The following is a 20,839-nucleotide window of genomic DNA, read 5'->3' as shown; positions in this document are numbered from 1 at the left end:
GATCTGTCATTAAAAGGCCTGCATGGTTTAAAGAACAACCCCTGCCAGACCATGTTAAATCTAAATTGATGGATGCCCCCTTGCACAGAGATAACTTCTTTGGCACTAAGGAAAAAAGGTCTTAAAAAAGATAGAAGAAAAAGCAAAGTCTATGCAAACAGTTAATGATTTCATACAGGTCCGGCCCCCTAGGTTCAGCAGGCATTGTCCCTCCAAGCACTGTTCCTTTCCTGCTCCGAGTAAACCAGCCTAGCCTAGGCCTCGTGGAAACAGACCACCCAAACAGCAGCCCCAGGGAATGCGGAGATATAAGGAGTGGACTACCTCCACTTCAAAACTAGGGAGTTCTAATCCACCCCATTATGGTAAGAACTCTCAATGACTTGCCTCCTCCCGACCTCCCCTCTGCCCACCTTCACTTACCCCAGGAGGAAAACTCTCATTTCATTAAAAAACCTGGGCCACCATTACCAAGGACCAATGGGTTCTGAACATTGTGTCTCAGGGATACAAATTTTCCTTCCATCCCCAAAAGGGATATTATTTGTGTTTCACTGTTGCAGTCATTACATTTGGGTAATCTGCTGGCAGGTTGCCCTCAGTCAGCCGGAATAACAAAGTCTTGGGTTCTGCGTCGGTTGCTATCCCTTCTTCCATGATGTCAGGTCGTCTGGTATAAAACATGCAGCCGACACCATTTTCATCAGTTTTTCTTGCCGCTCTGTGCCCAAAGCAGAAGCAGTTTGCAAGTGCCGGTCGGCCGACTCCTGAAATTTGCGTTTGAGCTTCAGAACCAAAGTCTTCAACCTAAAGCTAAGTACCCCGTTGGGGAAACTTTTTCTTGCTCCTTACCGATATCAGTAAAAGTTAATAATTATATTACTTGTGGGAAGCAAATGCCTAATAAGGATTTTAATTTGTACTGCATTCCTTGCCTAGGCCCTGACCACAACATGCCTTGCTGTCGGTTTTGTGCTAAATTTAACCAATGCACTATTAAGCTTCGGTATATTTTTGCATCTAAATATTTTGGCTCAAGATTTAACTATCCAGAAATGTCATCGGTTAGCAATCCGACTAACTGAATTCACAAAAAACGCAAAGAAAAAGACCGATACCCGCTACTTTTGATTCGCAAGCCTCTACTGAGACCCATTCGGAGTCCGGTATGCTGTGAGACACCAAGTATTGAACCCGCGGATGTCTCTTACTTAGATGGGTCTGGAGCCGCTGAGCAGGCACCGGCTTCTGAGGGTGTTTTCAGGCCTAAAGATTTGTATATTAAATCGACACCATCTGCAAAAACAAGAATAAAACCAACTTCTATGTCTAAAAAACCGATGCATGGGCCACGTGCACAGCCCCCTACACCTTAAAAACAAATGATCAAAATGACTGAGGATTTAATTACCTTGATCAGGGGTTCCCAACCACCCTCCTGATAAGAGGCCTAGGCAAGGCACTGATTATGAATCTTCAGATCAGGTTAACATTTCTTCTGATTCTTCTTCTGATCAGGAATTGTCTATTCCACCTTATGAGGACTCTGATGCAGAAGAATCCATCCCTTCTGCTCTCCTGCTGAGGATTTTTCTTAACTTTGCATACCTTTAGGGAACATTTTCATTGGGAGAGTCAGGATTTTTCAGAATCTGAAAGAGGCTTGGGGATTTCCTTCTTCCTCAGCGTAGGTCTTTGGCTATACCTCCTGTTCTAGACATTGTTGATGTTTTTTCAGAAAACTGCATGGCTCCTGATTCCCTGCCTCTGGCTCCTAGTAAGCCCGACGGATATTACAGGGTTCCTGACTCCCACAAATTTCTTTTCAAAAACCGTACTGCTGACCCAGAAACAATTTCTCAGGGTCCCAAGGGTGTTAAGGCTTCAACTGCTAAAAATCCTATCCCTTCTGATAGAGACTCCAGGGCGCTGGATAGATGGGGTAAGAAGGTTTACACGTCTGCAACCCTGGCAGTCAGGGCTTTAAACTGTCAATTTCATATGCTTAAATAGCAGCATGTCATGGGCTTACTTAAACAGAAAATGATGTTGATTTTGGTCTGTGTGGAAAGTAGAGTTACAGGATTTATTGCATTCAGCTGAACAAGTTGGAAAGCATATTTTGCAATGTGATTTTGATTCCTTGGAGGCCTCTTGCATGGCCTCTGAAACTGGATCTGTGGTGATAGGGCATGCTTGGCTCAAGGAGCATATCTGCCTGATCATGTTAAAGCAAAATTGATGGATGCTCTTTTACAACAGGACAATCTTATTTGGTAATAAGGCAGAAGAAGTTTTGAAAAAGATGGAAAACAAAGCTAAATGTATGCAAACTGTAAAAGATTTCCTAAAAGTACAGCCACCCAGGTTCAGTAGGCACTGGCCTACTAAGAATTGGTCCTTTCCAGTACCCACCAGAACCACTCGGGTCAAACCCAGACACTCCAAAGGCTCCAGGTTTCAGTCACAAGGATCTTACAGAATAAAACAATGGGGTGTCTCCACCTCCAAATCTGGAAGTAGCAAGGCACCCCTCTATGGTAAAAGTCTCAATGACTTTCCTCTGCCATTCCCAAGCACTTATCTTTTGGCAGCCCCTTTGGGGGGGAAACCAGCACTTCATGCACAAAATTGGCATCTAATTACCCAGGACAAGTGGGTTTTAAATATAGTATCCCAGGGATACAGATTTCATTTCCACATGTTGCCAATTCCAAACGGATGGCCAGATCTGCCTTCAAAGGAGTGGGCAGAGGCCCAGAAACAAGTTATGTCCCTCACGGATATGGGGGCTATTCAACCAGTACCAGAAAAGGAAAAAGGACAAGGTTTTTATTCAAGACTTTTCTTGGTACCCAGAAAAAAACAAATCATGGCGTCCAATTCTGGAATTATCCATTCTAAATACTTTCCTGGACATTTCAAAATTCAGGATGCTGACTCTCCAACAGTTACTGCCTATGCTAGGCAAGGATGCCTGGTTGGTAACTCTAGACTTGAGGCTTACATGCATATCCCAGTCAGGGAATCTTGCAGAAGATACCTCCGCTTCAAAGCAGGCTAATTGCATTACCAGTTCTCTGAACTGCCCTTTGGCTTATTTACTGCTCCCAGGGTCTTCACAAAGTGCCTGGCCCCAGTAATCGCATTTTGCAGACAAAGAAACATTCAAATGTATTCTTATCTGGACGATTGTCTAATTCAGGCAGAAAACAAGGACAGTCTTCTACAGCATCTGGCATTTGTAAAAAGGCTTCTAACTTGCCTAGGGTACACCATAAATGAAAATAAATCACAACTGGTACCCTCTCAAAAAGTTACATTCCTGGGTGCAAGCTTGAATACAACTGCCCAGATGGCTTACCTCACGCCAGACAAACAAATCCAGTTGATGACTTAATTCAAACAAGTGGCCACAAAAACCCAGTTATTGGCAAGACAAGTTCTGCAGGCCTTGGGGTTCATGGCTTCCTGCATTCTTCTAATTCCATACGCAAGACTGCATATGAGGAAACTTCAATGGCACCTAAAAAGCTTATGGAGTCAACATCGTCACAGCCTGGAAACAATAATTCCTGCCATTCCTTGCCTGCTGCAAAAGTTCCTATGGTGGACAGAGGCCTGTCACCAAAACAAGGGACTGTCATTCATTCCACCCAAACCCTGACTACAGATGCATCAGACTATGCTTGGGGGCACATCTGGCAGGGAGATGCATTCAGGGCAAATGGAGCCCAAATAAAATGCACCTGCATATCAACCAGAAAGAGATGCCAGCTGTACAGAATGCTCTGACAGCTTTCAAGGACCTTCTTCATCCTGGACAACTACTGATAAAGACAGACAACACCACAGTCATGTGGTACATAAACAAGCATGGGTTGTACCCACTCCTACCCCCTTTGCAGACTAACTATGGCCTTGTGGAACACAGCCTACTCTTATCAAATACATCTTACAAGTGCAATACCTGCCAGGAAAGCAAAATACTCTGGCAGACGAACTAAGCAGAAATCTTATGGACCCACACGAACGGAAACTGGATCTGCAAATCTTCAGCATGTTGACATGCAAATGGGAGAGCCCAGACATAGTTTTTGGGGTGAAGCAAAAAGATCCATCATTTGGACAAGTTCTGCACAAGAATTCATCACAAAGCTTGGAAAGTGGATGCTCTATCCTTCAGCTGGGAAAAACCTAGCAGTCTGTGCTTTTCCCCCTCTGCCGTTGCTCTCCAAGGTATTACTAAAAGACAGGAAAAATCAAAAATGATTCTGATTGCTCCAGACCGGCCTCGCCAACACTTCTGCACGTTCCTACGCAATATGTCACACCTTCCTCCGTGGTACCTGCCTCAGACACCTTATCTACTGTCTCAGCAGAACTTTCAAATTCTACACACACAGCTCCAAACTCTGAATCTTGCAGCATGGATAATCAACTAATTTCACCAGTTACATCTCTCAGCAAACCTGTGATGGATGTCATTTTGGAGGCTAGAAGGCCTAGCAGTAGAAAATCTTATTCTGACAGATGGAAAAGATTCTGTGTCTGGAAACAGGCACAAGGAATAAGCATAGAAATGCCCAGTATTGCTCAGATTCTGCAATATTTAACTGAGATGCTTCACAAGGGCCTATCTTTCTCTCCCATAAAAATCCACTCCTCTGCCATTTCAGCTCTTTGCAACACAGAGCCTCCCCTCTTTTCTCATCCCTTGCTAAAGCAGCATCTCAGAGGGGCCAAAAATTACGACCTCCCAGGAGAGCACCAACTCCTGCATGGGACCTCAGTTTTGTGTTGGAAAAACTCACCCTGCCTCCTTTTGAGCCAGCTGCTATTGTGGACATAAAATTTCTCTCTTGGAAGACTGCTTTTTTTTAGCAGTCACTTCAGCTAGAAGAATCTCAGAACTACAGGCTCTAATGGCAGTGGAGCCTTTTATTATTTTCTACTCGGACAGGGTAGTGCTCAGGATCAATCCATCCTTTATGCCAAAAGTGGTATCCAGTATGGCTCTTAATCAGACCATTCATCTGCCAACTTTTTTCCCAAATCCACAGAACAAGGGGGAGCGGATTCTACATTCATTGGATGTACACAGACAACTGAGATTCTACTTGAACAGGACAAAATCTCTAAGAAAATCTGAGCAGCTACTGGTGGCATTTGCTGCAGGGGCAGAGGGAAAGGCCATCTCAAAGCAGACAATTTCAAAATGGATAAGCCATTTTATTCGTTTCTGCTACATGCATCATGGTAAACCTGTCCCCAAGGGGATCAGATCCCATTTCACCAGGGCTGCATCTACTTCTGCAGCCATTCTCAGAGGGCTTCCTACCAGAGACATTCTAGAAGCTGCTACCTGGAGCTCAGTTCATACATTCACCAAACATTACCATTTACCTCTCTTCTCTAAATCCAGAGCAGGCTTTGCCACTACTGCCCTGCAGGCTCTTATACCTGCTTCTAATGCTGTATAATTCCATCCTCCCAACCATAGCTTTGGGATTCTACCCAAATGTAATGACTGCAACAGTAAAACACGAAGAACATAGTACAGTTATGTACACTTACCATAAGTGTAGATGTTCAAGTGTATTCACTGTTGCAGTCCTGGTTACCCACCCTCCATCCCCTTTCTTTTCTCTTTTTATACCTCTTCTTTCTGTTACTATGCTCAAAAGTCTTTTGGTTGTATTTGCTTTTATTTGGAGGTATATTTTTTGTGTTCTAAATTACATGTATGTGGGCGTATATAGATAGATATAGACAGATAATTTTGCTCCCCGTTTGAGGGGCACGTGATATCTGGGGCAAGAAAAACTGATGAAAATGGCATTGGCTGCATGTTTTATACCCCTGACGACATGGAAGAAGGGACAGCAATCGACAGACGACCCAAGACTTTGTTATTCAGGCTGACCGAGGGCAACCTGCCAGCAGATTACCCAAATGTAATGACAGCAACAGTGAATAAACTTGAACATCTACATTTATGGTAAGTGTACACAGCTGTTCTTTCCCAAATTTACCACTAAATCAGTGGGCGGAGGCTCAAAAGCAAATCCATTCCTTGCTCTCTCTCTGAGGGCAGTAGAGCACGTTACTGCAGAGCAGACAGGCCAAGGCTTCTACTCCAGACTTTTTCTGCTGTCCAGAAAAGAGGACACCTGGCGCCCCATCCTCGATCTATCCATTCTGAACACCTTCCTGGTGATCCCAAAATTCAAAATGCTCACCCTCCAGCAGCTGTTACCCTTGCTCTCCAAGGACGCTTGGCTAGCCACCTTGGATCGAAGAGGCCTACCTCCACATTCCTATCAGGGAATCATGCAGGAAATATCTCTGCTTCAGGGCAGGATCTCAACACTTTCAGTTCTGTGCGCTTTCCTTTGGGTTATCTACTGCTCCCAGAGTTTTAACAAAATGTCTGGCTCCGGCCATTGCCTTTTGCAGGCAAAGAAATATTCAAATTTACCCATACTTAGACGACTTCCTTATTCAGACAGACAGCCAGGAAAAGCTGCTCAAGCACGTGGCCTTTGTAAAGACCCTACTAACCTCCCTAGGGTACACAATCAACGAAAAGAAATCAAAACAGGTGCCCACCCAAAGGATAACCTTCCTCGGAGAAAGTCTGGACACAGCATCCCAGATGGCATACCTTACACCAGAGAAACAAAATTCCCTGACAGCCTACTTCTCTCAACTGGCCACCAGGCCCCAGCTTTCTGCAAGGAAAATCCTGCAAGCTCTGGGGTTCATGGCATCTTGCATACTCCTCATTCCATATGCCAGACTGCATATGAGGAAACTTCATTGTTACCTAAAGAGCCTTTGGTGTTCGTCATATACTTCTCAGAGGTACAGGTAAGCACAGGAGGACTATGGCTGACCAAGTTCGCAGAGGACTGCAAACTAGGGGCTATAATTGACTCCCCGGTTGACACAGACATCCTCCAAAAGGGTCTCACTGAGACAGATAACTGGTGTCAAAACCATGGCCTCAAGCTAAATGCCATAAAAAGTGCATGGTCATCCCCTTTGGAAAAACGGTACCCACAAACTACCACATAGGTGATAGCCCCCTAAATATGGAAGACGTAATAAGGGATCTAGGGACCCAAGTAGATAGTAACCTCTTCTTTGATAATCACATTGCCAAAGTGGTTAGAAAATCCTTGTATGTGGCCCACCTAATCACAAAAGGGTTTGCATCCAGATCAAAAGAGGTCATTGTGCCCCTCTACGCGTAACTCATCAGACCCATCATAGAGTACAACACAACATTTGGGATGTACCTTACAAGACACCTGCAACAGCTGGAAAGACCACAGAAGTACCTCACCAAGAGGATCACTGGCCTCAAACAAATGCCCTATGCAGCTCGACTGAAGAAACTCCAGCTGTACTCTGTTGCGTACAGCCTACTCAGAGGTGATCTTTGCCTGACATACAAGGCCATGTCCAACTCAGAATTGATGGACATGCTCCACATAAAGAAAACCATATCCCTTTGAGCCACACACTGTAGGAATCTAAATCTCACCACAACAATAAATAGGATGTGTTGGAGGGATAAATTCCTCTCCCAGAGACTTCCCATGCTCTGGAACAAGATTCCAGTCTACATTAGGCAGAGCTCCTTGCTAACACTCTTCAAGAAAAACCTTGATGAGTGGACGGGAAACCAAGTTTACCCCGGGGATCACTTCAGTGGCTGTGCTGGACAGAGGCACAGGGAACTAATGTAAGAGGGCAGTGAAAGCCAACACATTCCGGCTAGGCTTATAAATGACTTTGGGCAGGTAGCCTAGTACCTACCAGTGAACACTCTCTCAAGACCTGGAAGCTCTTGTAGCTATTATTCCTTGCCTCAGAAAGGAATTCATTTGCTTCCACACCCCACCTCACAAACCCTCAACACAGACGCATCAGGCTACGCTTGGGGTGCACTCCTGGATGGCAGGTGCATACAGGGCAAATGGAGCTCACAGCAAATCCCCCTGCACATCAATCAAAAAGAGATGATGGCTGTGCAGCACGCCTTGATTGCTTTCAAGCCCTTTCTCTCTCCAGGGGTTCTCCTGATCAAGACTGACCACACCACTGTGATGTGGTACATCAACATGCAGGGAGGGACTCACTTCTACCCCCTATGCAGGCTGGCCATGATGCTTTTGCTCACAGCCTCTTCCATGCAGCTACACCTGTTAGCACAATATCTACCACAATTAAGCAGAAACCTTTGTGGCAGCTCAACAGAAGTACCTTCACCCTAATAACCCGGAAATGGGGAACCCTGAAGGTTGACCTCTTTGCCTCCCGCACCAACCATCAGCTCAGCAAATTCTGCACCAGGGAGCATTACTGCATGGCTTGAAAAGTGGATGCACTGTCCTTCCTCTGGGTCAACCTCTCGGTCTGTGCCTTTCCTCCACTACCTGTCATCCCCAGGGTACTGCTCAAAGTAAGGGAGGAAAAACCAAGGACCATTCTTAGAACTCCAGACTGGCCCCGGCAGCACTGGTACCCCTTGCTGCGCAGCCTGTCCCCGCTGCCTCCATAGCATCTTCCTCGGATTCCAAATCTCCGAGCCCAGAGGGAAGTGGAATTCATGCATCCTCAATTGCGGAAACTCAGTTTGGCAGCTTGGCTTATTCCGCAACCCCGAACCAATCTGCCATCTTCAGTAAACAGGTTCTGGATAATGTTCTTTGTGTTTCAGTGTTGCAATCATCACATTTGGGTTATCTTCCTGCAGGTAGCCCTCAGTCGGCCTGAATACCAGAGTCTTGGGATTTCTGCATCGGATGCTGTCGCTTCTTCCATGGTGTCAGGATGTCATGGGTATAAAACATGCAGCCGGCGCCATTACAGCAGTCTTTCTTGCCTTGCAATGTCCGAAGCAGAAGCAGTTTGCAAGTGCCAGTCGGCCGCCTCCTGAAATTTTCGTTTTTCGAGTTTCAGACCTGAAGTCTTCTAAAGTAAAAGTACCCCATTGAGGATCTTTTTTTCTTGCTGTAACCGATGTCAGAAAAAGTTTACTGTCTTACCAGTGGAAAGCAAATATTTCAGAGATTTTCATTCTTACTGCTTCACCTGTTTAGGCCCAGACCACGATGTTTCTCCCTGTCAGTTTTCCGCCTTGTTCAACGCCCAAGCTATTCGTCGTTGGGCTGTTTTTGTCTCAATTCTTTTGCTCTTGTTCTCCGTATTCCGAAATTGCTTCGATCAGCCATCCGACTACTGATCTTCCGAAAAAACTTAAGGATAAAGACAGACTGCATAGGCTGGTAGTCCGTGAGGTGCCTTCGCAGCTCCTGATACCCGCTTCTACAGATTCGCAGGCCTCTGCTGAGAGCCTTTTCGAGTCCGGTATGCCGCAAGCTTCTTCTTTGAATATGGAACCTGCAGATGTCTCTACCTTGGATGGGTCGTAGCCGCTGTGCAGGCACCGGCTTCTGAGGGTGTATTCCAACCTTCTGATGTTCACGTTAAACCAACATCTTCGTTTTTGACTAAAACTACAGAGTTTCTCAGGTCTAGAGTTCACACTTCACCTAGAAAACTGACCATAGCGCATACTCAAGCTCCCATGCCACAGAAACAAATGCTTAGGATGGCTGAAGACCTTATTACTTTAATTAGGGGAAGCCAGCCTTCCCGCTCTGTAAGACAAAGGATTGATTTTCCTTCTGATTCTACAGACCAGGAGCCTGATGACTGTGATCCCTCTGATTACCAGGACATTCCCTTATCTACCTATGAGGATTCAGATGCAGAGGATTCTTTCCCCTCTGCCTCCCCTCCAGAGGACTTTTTTTTTGGTGAAACCTTGCATACCTTAAGAGAGCATTTCCGCTGGGAATGCCAGGACTACCCACAGTCCCAAAAGAGACTCGGAGAATTTTTAGACTTACCTCAGCACAGGCCTCTAGCTATACCCCCTGTTCTGGAGATTGTAGATGATGTCTTCTTGGAATCCAGCCTTGCCCCCAGCAGCCAGGAAACCTGGCCAGTACCGGACTCCCACAAGTTTCTCTTTAAGAATCCTACTGCAGATCCAGAGACCATTTCCCAGAGAACTAAAGGCATTAAGGCTACAATAGTCAAAATTCCTACCCCTTCGGACAGGGACTCTAGGGCTTTAGACATTTGGGTTAAGAAGATATACACCTATGCTACTTTTGCCATCAGGGCTTTAAATTGCCAATTTCATATGTTAAAGTATCAGCAACATATGTAGAAAATTATGTTGATTCCTGATTGTGCAGAACATAAAGATTTACAAATGTTAATGCATTTTGCTTACCAAGTTGGAAAAAGTACAGTTTTGTACCTACCATAAATGTAGATGTTCGAGTGTTCACCATGCTGCAGTCATCACTCTTGGGGTTATCCTGTCATCAGGCGATCCTGCAGTCAGCAGGAATTCCAAAGTCTTGGTCCGGCGTCGGTTGCTGTCACCTCTTCCCTGATGTCAGTACGCCAGGGGTATATATAATGCAGCCAATGCCATTTTCTTCAGTTTTTCTTGCCCCAGATGTCAGGTGCCCCCAAAAAGGTGGTCAGAAATTAGTACCAAATGGAGTAACCACTGCACAAACACAAAATCCCTTCAGCTATAAGCAAATAGATCAGTAAGGCATTGAAGAGATTTAGCCAGTAGATCAGAGGGGATGGAGGGGGGAGTAACCTGGACTGCAGCAGGGTGAACACTCGAACATCTACATTTATGGTAGGTACAAAACTGTACTACGTTCATCATGTTACCCTGCTGCAGTCATCACTCTGGGGTTGAATCCCAAAGCTAAGGTAGGGGGGAGGTATCACAGAGGGTTAGAGGAGGCAATAAGGCCCTGCAGAACTGCAGTGGTGAAGCCCGCCCTGGACTTAGTGTAGAGGTAAGTGATGGTGTTTGGTAAAGGTGTGTACTGAACTCCAAGTTGCAGCTTCTAAAATTTCCTTGGTTGGAACCCCCCTGAGAAAGGCTGTAGAGGTAGCTGTTGCCCTGGTAGAGTGGGATCTGATGTTAGCAGCAACTGGTTTCCCATTATGGGTATAGCAGAAACGTATGCAATGACCTATCCATTTAGAAATGGTTTGCTTTGATATAGCCTTCCCTTGGGAAGCTGTAGCATAGGATACAAAGAGCTGGTCAGATTTTCTGAAAGCCTTAGATGTTAAGTTGTCAATCTCGCCTTCATTCTTGCTGGATGGGTTCGGAGCCGATCCTCGGCTCCGACTCGGCACTTTCTTAGCTTGAGAACTCCTTTTACCAGCTCGAGGCAACCCTATATCCCATGATGCAAGGCGGGACTACCTCAGATCTCGTTTGCCGCTTAGCGAAAGAGGTCTCCTTTTTGCCAGCAGAGGTAAGTTGATTCTTTCAGAAAGCTTAGTCAAGGTTTTAGTTCTCCCTTATTTCCTTTTTTTTTATAGTGTGTAGTATTCTACATTCCACCCTATTTCCCTTATAGTTAAAAACTTTAAATTCTATTTTATAAAGTTAAGAGTTTTCAGTTAGGTCTAGACCCCCTTGCTTAATCCCTGTCTGTGTGTTTGGGGATTAATTGTGTGTTTGTTGGGGTGTGTGTGACTTTCTTCCTCTAGGACTATGTCTAAGGAAGGCAAGGTCTCAGGCTTCAAGAAGTGTGACTCGTGCTGTCAGAAAATGTCTGACAGACGGTCACACTTCTTGTGTTTACAGCCTGGGGCCTTTGCACCTGCAGGACTCCTGTGCTTTGTGTCACTCTTTTAGCCAGAGAGTCCTGCAGAAAGGAGGAATAAATTGATCCTCCGTGGCTTACTTAAGCCAGAGGGTTCTCCCTCCAAAACAGGGTCCAGTAAACCCTCCAAGCCTCCGAAGGTTCAGGCTACAGTGTCTAAGCCTCCTCCGGTGACTCCGGCTCCTTCGGAGCCGAGATCGGCTCCGGCTGGAGCCGATATTTCTACTTCTAAAGTAGTGGGGTCGGCTCTGATCGGTTCCGACACCCAATCTATTGTTGCCTTGTCGGCTCCGGCTGGAGCCGACACCTTATCCAGTATCGGAGCCGAGAAACCTTCGGCTCCATCTGGAACTCAGGGGACTTCGGCTCCGATGACTTCGTCCCGAAAGAGATCTCGGTCCCCTTCGCTGGAGAGTATCCATTCAGCTCCGAGGTCTCCTCTTTTGTCGGAGCGGAGTCATCGGAGCCGATCTTCGAGATCTTCCAGGCTGTCTGACCACGATTTAGAGAGGGTGGTAAGCAAGCTGCTGAAGTCGCAGGCACTAGCCCAAATGCTCCGTAGCCCGTCTCAGCAGACTTCGGCTATTGCTTTACCCCTTGAACTTCCTCCTCAGACTCTCCTCCAGAGTTCGGAGCCTGAGCTTCTTGGGACAGTGACCGTGTCGGCGCCGGTGCCGATACATCCCTCTTCGGCTCTGTCATCCTCGGCTCCGATATCTCTTCCATGAGACCTTCCTTGGAAGGATCCGGTCGTCGAGTTTCCCTTGTCGGCTCCGAGGGGGCTAGTGGCATCGGACCCTTGTCCGAGCCCGCTCTACCTCTCGGGGCTTCGGCTTTGGTAAGCTCGGCACCGACATCGGCCTCGGAGCCTTCCCTCTCAGTGTAGCCAGGAATTCCTATTTCTTCGGAACGGGAGTTTTCCGGCCTCCCGGGGAGGGGAGCCTTTGAGGTGATGAGGAGTGTCCTGGCTCCTGAGCTAGGTCAACGGTCCATCCCTTTAGCTCCTCCCTCTTCGGTGCCTGCAGACGCCTCTTGCCAGCCTCTTGCTCCCAGGCCCAGGGATCCATCGCCCCAGGTTTCCCCATTGGGAATATCTTCCTCTTCCGAGGTTTCCCCTGACCCTGCAGGGGAACCTCCTCGGAAAAGGACGTGTAAGAGGAAACACACGGACTCCCCCGATTCTACAACATCTGATACCGACTTAGATGAGTCTGAGGGTTCCCCACGGTCCCCCTCTGAGGATGTCTCCTTTTCAGACATCCTTGAGCTCCTCAAACAGAGGGGGAATTGGCCCTCCATTGATCCCTCCGAGGATGAGTCGGTATACCTGGAGGCTTTTGGATCCCGACCCTCCACCTCCTGGGTGTCTCCACCTTTCGACCCACTTATGCAGGTGGTGGCTCGAAAGGCGTGGGCAGCTCCTGATTCTGTGGAACCGGTCCCCAGGAGACCATCCAAATTTATTACAGCCCCTGCAGACAAGCAGTTTCTTTCCAAGGGTGTCTCTGTGGATGCTATGGTGGTGGCGGCGGCCACCAAGAAGGAACTTGCGGATCCTTCAGTACCTGTCCATCCTCCTAACAAAGATTCTAGGACCATGGACAGGTATGGAAAGCGGATGTTTTCTTCAGCGACCTTTGCTATGCGTTCGCTGAATTACCTCTGTCACTTCACCAGGCTTCAAAGAGATATTCTCAAGGAACTAGGTGAAGTAGTCCAGGATCCTTCAGCTGCTGGGGCTCAAGAAAAGATTGCCTCACAGCTAGCAATCCTGAATTCATTGACCAACTCCTCCATGCGGCTCATATCCTATGCGGCCGATGGAGCGAGCAGGGCCGCAGGCACAGGAGTGGCTCTTAGACGTCAAGCCTGGATGCAGCTTTGTAATTTTGTGGCGTCCTTCACCAATACCCCCTTTGACGGTTCGGCTTTGTTCGGACCGCAGGTGAAGGAAACCTTGACCAGGTGTGAGCAAGATGGCAAAACTCTTTCTGCCGTTGGAGTCCATTTTTCCGCTTCTTCTAGACCCTACCCCAAGGGTCAGAAGGGAGGAAAGATGTGGTTCCGCAAAGCCCAAGGAGCTGCGCCGGACACACGTGGGCAGTTTACCCCCAGAGGCAGAGGGGGTAACAATAATAGACGCCACCCTAGGGGCAGAGGGGGTCCTCAGAACCAGGGCAACAGAGTGTCTCTCCCTGAGAAGCCCTTTCAGCATCCCTGAGGTGTTGCCCGACTGTCCACCCTTGGAGGCAGTCGGGGAAGGATTTCGCTGTACCCAATAGCCTGGCGTTCCCTTTCACAAGATATGTGGGTACAGTCGATAATATCAGAGGGTTACAAAATCCCCTTCGAAAGGTATCCCGTACCTTACCAATCCCTTCCAGACATCTCACCCAGTCAAAGGGATTTGGCAGAACAGGAGGTTACAAAGCTCCTACAAAAAAGGGCCATCCAGACGGTTCCAGCAGACCAAGTAGGATCCGGCGTCTACTCCAGATTCTTTTTGGTCCCCAAAAGGACGGGAGATTGGAGACCTATACTAGACCTAAGCAATCTAAACAGATTTGTCAAGAAGGCAAGATTCCGGATGGTCACGCTTCAGTCCATTTTACCCTTTCTGGGCAAGGACAACTGGATGTGCTCGATAGACCTTCAGGACGCGTACTATCACATAAAGATCCACAGGCGCTCCAGAAGGTTTCTCCGCTTTCGGCTAGGGACCAGTCATTATCAGTTCAGAGCCCTGCCCTTTGGCCTCACTTCAGCCCCCAGAGTGTTTACCAAATGCATGGCAGTGGTCGCAGCTCACCTGAGACGTCAAGGATTCCAGGTGTTTCCTTATTTGGACGACTGGCTCCTCTCCGCCACCACCAAGCATCATCTTCTTCAGACCAGGGACTTCACTCTTCAGCTTTGCAAAAGTTTGGGAATTTCAGTGAATTTCGAAAAATCTTCTCTGCGGCCTTGCCAATCTATCACCTTTATAGGCGCAGAATTAAACACCGTCAAGTTGTCAGCCAGACTAACAGATCAAAGAATCTTGGACATCCAAAAATTCGTTCGAGTGTTATTGCAGAGCAGCAGAGTCAAAGCCAAACTGGTTCTAAAAGTTTTAGGTCTTATGGCTGCGGCCATTGTTCTTCTACCTCTGGCTCGCTTCCACATGCGTCTACTGCAGTGGATGTTGTTCACTCAGTGGTCGTTCCAAAGTCTTCCGATGAAGCACGAGATCTTAGTCACACAATCGTGCAGAGCTCATCTGAACTGGTGGATATCTTCCCCCTGAGAAAGGCTGTAGAGGTAGCTGTTGCCCTGGTAGAGTGGGATCTGATGTTAGCAGCAACTGGTTTCCCATGATGGGTATAGCAGAAACGTATGCAATGACCTATCCATTTAGAAATGGTTTGCTTTGATATAGCCTTCCCTTGGGAAGCTGTAGCATAGGATACAAAGAGCTGGTCAGATTTTCTGAAAGCCTTAGTTTTGTCCAAGTAGTAATGAAGCTGCCTGTGAATGTCCAAGGAATGTAGGAGTCTCTCACCTTTGTTCTGTGGATTGGGGAAGAAGGTGGGTAAGTGGATGGTTTGATTTAAAGCTACACTGGAAAACCACCTTAGGCATAAAAGAAGGATTAGTTCGTAGAGAAACTCTGATGAAAAATGAGGAAAGGTTCCACTGCCATTAGTGCCTGTAGCTCTGAGACTCTTCTAGCTGAAGTTATTGCTAGGAGCAGGGCAGTCTTCCATGATGGGAACTGAAGATCTGCAGAGAAAGCTGGTTTAAAGGGAGGGAGGTAGCGTTAGTTTTTTCAGAACAAAATTAAGGTCCCATGTTGGTGTAGGAGCTCTCCTGGGTGGTCTAATGTTTTTTGTCCCTCTGAGGAACTGCCTTAGAAGAGAATGTGAAAATAAAGGTGGATCTGTGTTGTAGTGAGCTGAAATAGCTGAAACATGGATTTTAATGGAGGAAAAGGAAAGTCCTTTGTGCAACATCTCAGCTAAATACTGTAGAATGTGAGGCATGTGAGGCTGAATTGTGTCTTGGCCTTTAGCTTGGTTTCAGACACAAAACCTTTTCCATTTGTCCGAATAAGCCTTCCTGGTGCTTGGCCTCCTGTCTTCCAGAATAACATCCAGAACTGCTTGTGAAAGAGGAGCTGGTTGGATGTTTAGTTGATTTGCCATGCAGCCAGATTTAAAGTTTTGAGCTGGCTGTGAAGAATCTGATTGTTTTGTTGTGTGAGCAAATGGGGGATTTGAGGCATATTTTTCAATAACTGATACCAGTGCTGGCGTGGCCAGTCTGGGGCTATGAGAATCAGTCGTGGTCTCTCCGTTTTGACTTTCAAAAGAACCTTTGTGAGGAGAGGCAGTGGAGGGAAGGCATATACTGTCAGGTTTTTCCAACTGAAAGAGTGAGTGTCCACTTTCCAAGCTTGATGGTGAAATGTCCTTGTACAAAATTTTGCCAGTTGATAGTTTTGAGGACTGGCAAACAGGTCTATGTTTGGAAGGCCCCATTTTTGTGTAATCATTGCAAATATTTGTGGATCTAGTTTCCACTCGTGGGGATCCCTGATGTTTCTGCTGAGGTCGTCTGCCAATGTGTTGTTCTGTCCTGGCAGGAAGTGAGCTTGTAACTGGACTTGGTAGGCCAGACCTGTGTTCCATAAGATCATTGCTTGCCTGCATAGAGGGTAGGAATGTGTACCCCCTTGTTTATGTACCACATTACTGTGGTGTTGTCCGTCTTTATTGCAAGTTGTCCTGGATGTAATCGATCCTTGAAGGCTGTCAGAGCTTTCTGAACAGCTAGCATCTCTTTTTGATTTATGTGCAGATTTCTTTGATCTGCAGTCCATAGGCCTTGAATGCATTGTCCTGCCATGTGTGCCCCCCAGGCGTAGTCTGAAGCATCTGTTGTGATAGTTTGCCTGGCTGGGGGCAAGGTGAAAGGCTGACCCTTGTTGAGGTGACATGCCTGTGACCACCATAGAAATTCCTGTTGTAGGCAGGGAATGAGAGATATCATTGTGTCCAAGCTGTGGCTGTGTTGAGAACATACGCTTTTTAGGTACCACTGTAATTTCCTCATATGCAGCTTTGCAAATGGTGGTATTAGTATGCAAGATGCCATGAAGCCCAAAGCCTGCAGAATTTTTCTTGCAGTTAATTGGGTCTTTGTTGCCATTGTCTTGAAATATTGAGTCAGTTGTAGTTGCTTGTCTTGCGTAAGATAAGCCTTCTGGGCCGTTGTATTCAAGCTGGCACCCAGGAATGTCATTTTTTGTGAGGATACTAATTTTGACTTTTCATTTACTGTGTACCCCAGGCAGTTTAGTAGATGCTTTACAAAGGCCAGATGATGTAATAGAATGTCTTTGCATTCCACTTGGATGAGGTAGTCGTCCAGGTATGGATATATTTGAATTCCCCTTTGTCTGCAGTGTGCAATTACTGGTGCCAGGCATTTTGTGTAAACTCTGGGCGCAGTAGATAAGCCAAAGGGCAGTGCAGAGAATTTGTAATGGGCTGAACCTGCAATGAAACGGAGGTATCTTCTGCAACTTTGTCTGATAGGGACATGCAGGTATGCCTCCTTGAGGTCCAACGTTACTAGCCATGCTTCCTTGCCCAACATGGGAAGTAGCTGCTGTAGTGTTAGCATCTTAAATTTGGGTACTTGTAAGTAAGTGTTTAGAATTGAAAGGTCCAGAATTGGTCTCCAGGCATTGTCCTTTCTGGGCACTAGAAAGAGTCTTGAGTAAAATCCTTGGCCTTGCTCTCGAGTAGGTACCAGTTGAATGGCTCTCATGTTCATGAGAGCTGTAATTTGCTTTTGTGCCTCTGCCCATTGATTTTGTGGCACGTTTGGCATTCCTCTTTTCATTGGCAAGGTGTGAAATTGGAATCTGTATTCTCGTAAAATTATGTCTAGGACCCATTTGTCCTTTGTGACAATGTGCCAGTTGTCTGCAAAAAGTGCGAGTCCCCCCCCCCCCCAAGGGGGCTGCCAAGAGAGTATTGCTTGGCCAGATGAGTTGCAAGTCATTGAGTTTGCCTTCTGGTGGATTGAGACCCGTCTTCCCCTCCCTTATGTGTTGTAGTGCCCCATTGGCGAGGTTTATACTGGGCTTGTGGTTGTCCTCTGTCCCTTGGGCGTCTGTATTTACCCCTCTGTGGTCTGTCAGTGGCTGGAAAGGACCAATTTTTTGTTGGCCAGTTTCTGCTGAAGCGAGGGGGTTGTACTTGTAGGAAATCTTTGACGGCATAGATTTTGCCTCATCTTCCATTTTCTTTAAAATTTCTTCAGCTTTAACTCCAAAAAGAACATCCTGCTGTAAGGGAGCATCTAGTAGTTTTGCTTTAACATGATCAGGCAGAGTTTGTTCCTTTAACCAAGCATGCCTCTGTATAACAGACCCAGTGACAGCTGCTCTGCAGGAGGCCTCCAAAGAATCAAACCCACATTGTAAGGTATGTTTGCCCACCTGCTCAGTGGCGTGCAACAGATCCTGTACTTCTTTCAATTCAGATTGTTGAGATAGAGTGGTTATTTTTTGCTTTAACTGAGAGATTAGAAATTGCTGATACTTTAGCATGTGAAATTGACAATTCAGTGACCTCATAGCTAGTGTGGCTGAGGTGTAAACCTTTTTTCCCCCACTGTCTAGTGCTCTGGAATCCCTCTCAGAAGGTACTGGGTTTTTAGCCATAGAAGCCTTAGCCCCTTTGGGACCCTGGGAGATGGTCTCTGGGTCAGCTACAGGGCTTTTGCAAAGAAATTTGTGGGAATCAGGCACTCTATAGTATCTGTCAGGCTTAGCTGGAGCAGGAGGTAGAGAGTCAGGGTTGAAACTGGATTCTAAATAGACATCCACAATGTCCAAAACTGGTGGGATGGCAAGTGGTCTGTGTTGGGGGAGTAAAAGAAGTCTTTTCTTTGAATCACAGTAGTCCTGACCTTCCCAGTGAAAATGTTCCCTCATAGTATGTAAAGTTTCCCCAAAGGAGTAGTCTTCTGGAGGAGAAGCTGAGGAATAGAGTCCTCAGCATCAGAATCTTCATAAGGAGAGAAAGAGTAGTCTTGGTCCTCAGAGGAGTCTGAAGAAATGGTCATTTGCTCAGAGGATGCGTAATCTTCCTTTTGTCAGGAGGGGGCTGGGAACCCCTGATTAAAGAAATCAAATCTTCAGCATTTTGAGCATATGTTTCTTAGGCATGGGGCCTTGAACAGGAGACTGAAGTGCAGTCCTTTTAGATTTAGAAGGAGACTTCGACTTGGAGAATGTTTTAATGGTGAGAGTCGTCGGTCTGAAAGCGCCTTCAGAAACTGATGGCGTTTCTGTAGCACCAACGTCTTTTGTAGCAAAGTCGTCGGAAGGGCCTGAAGTAAAAGGCTGTGTCGGCCTGGTACATTCCGTCAAAATATCCGTAGCGGTCCCTGGTTTCAGATCTGCGGTAGTCAGGGGCTGCGTCGGAGCCTCACCGATTACCAGAGAACCAGGGACTGGATCAGCCGAGGCCTCGGAATCTGGCTTAGGCCTTGGTTGTCTGTCCTTATCCCTGCGTTTTTTTGTGCACGCCGGTAGTCGGTTGCTCCGATGGCATGGTGTAGTTAAATTTCCTGCTGAAGTAGTGTCGTGCGAAATCAAAACGTCTTTTAATAGTACGTTTATTAAACCTAGCAGAAAACCGACAAGAAGTGACGTCGTGGTCTGGGCCTAGGCAAGGTATGCAATAAGAATGAAAATCCTTATGAGGTATTTGCTTCCCACAAGAAATACAATTAACTTTTTCTGACATTGGTCTGAGGCAAGAAAAGTTTCCCCAACGGGGTACTTAGCTTTATAGAAGACTTTGGTCTGAAATTCGAATTAGAAAATCTCAGGAGTCGGCCGACCGGCACTTGCGAACTGCTTCTGCTTCGGGCACCGCGCAGCAAGAAAGATTGGAGAAAATGGCGTCGGTTGCATTATATATACCCCTGGCGCACTGACATCAGGGAAGAGGCGACAGCAACCGACGCCGGACCAAGACTGCGGGACCGCCTGACGACAGGATAACCCCAAGAGTGATGACTGCAGCAGGGTAACACAATGAACATCATACTTTACAATGTCGTTTTGATGCCTTAGAAGCGTCTTGCAGGGTTGCTGTCACTGGGTCTCTTAGAAGGCATGCCTGGCTTAAGGAAAATATATTGCTAGACTATGTCAAAGCAAAATTACTAGATGCACCACTAAATCAAGAACGCCTGTTTTGGCAGTAAAGCAGAAGGCGTCCTCAAAAAGATAGAGTAAAAGCTAAATCTATGCAAACTGTTAAGTTTTTCCTACAGGTGAATTACCTAGATTCGGTAGGCATTGGCCTTTTAAAACCTGGTCCTTTCCAGTCCCTAACAGACCTTCTCAGTCCTAACCCGGGGCAGCATAACACCACGAATGCAGTCTCTGTATGCCCAGATCAAAGCAATGGAGTGCTCCCACCTCTAAAGCAGGGAGTAGTAAGTGGTAAAATCTCACAATGACTTATCCTTAATTCTTCCAAGCCTTGCCCAAGTGCTTGCACCCTTTGGAGGAAAACTTGACCTACATGCAAGAAAAAAACGGGAGTACATCACCCAGGACAGATGCTTCTTGAACATATTAGCCCAGGGATGCAGATTCTACTTCCACTCACTGCCAACCCCAAGCAGATGGCCAGACCTCCCCCCAAACCAGTGGTCAGAGGCCCAAAAACAAGTACTTTCTCTTCTCAGTATCAAGGCTATTTGACCTGTCCCAGCAGAGCATAGGGGACAAGGTTTTTACTCCAGACTGTTTCTGGTACCCAGGAAAGAAAACTCTTCGTGCCCTATCCTGGATGTCTATTCTCAACACCTTCCTGCTGGTTCCAAGGTTCAAGATGCTTACTCTCCAACTGCTGCTTCCTATGCTAGCCATGGACTCCTGGCTGGCCACCCTAGACTTAGAAGCGTATCTGCACATCCCCATAAGGGAATCTTGCAGGACATACCTACATTTCAGAGCAGGCTCTATGCCATATCAGTTCTCTGCACTTCCCTTTGGTTTATCTTCTGCGCCCAGGATTTTCACAAAATGC

At 46.7% G+C, this 20,839-nt stretch overlaps 1 protein-coding gene across 1 annotated transcript in view; it reads left to right on the top strand.

Annotated features, from left to right (window-relative positions):
- The window catches only part of LARP1 (La ribonucleoprotein 1, translational regulator), a 3,464,554-nt gene that overhangs the window by 1,242,754 nt on the left and 2,200,961 nt on the right, over nt 1-20,839 (top strand). The gene's annotated exons all lie outside the window — the stretch shown is intronic.

Source organism: Protopterus annectens, chromosome 4.part0 (genome assembly GCF_019279795.1).
Source record: "Protopterus annectens isolate FY-2018-M chromosome 4.part0, PAN1.0, whole genome shotgun sequence".
Lineage (NCBI taxonomy): Eukaryota > Metazoa > Chordata > Ceratodontiformes > Protopteridae > Protopterus > Protopterus annectens.
This window is presented reverse-complemented; position numbering and strand designations above follow the sequence as displayed.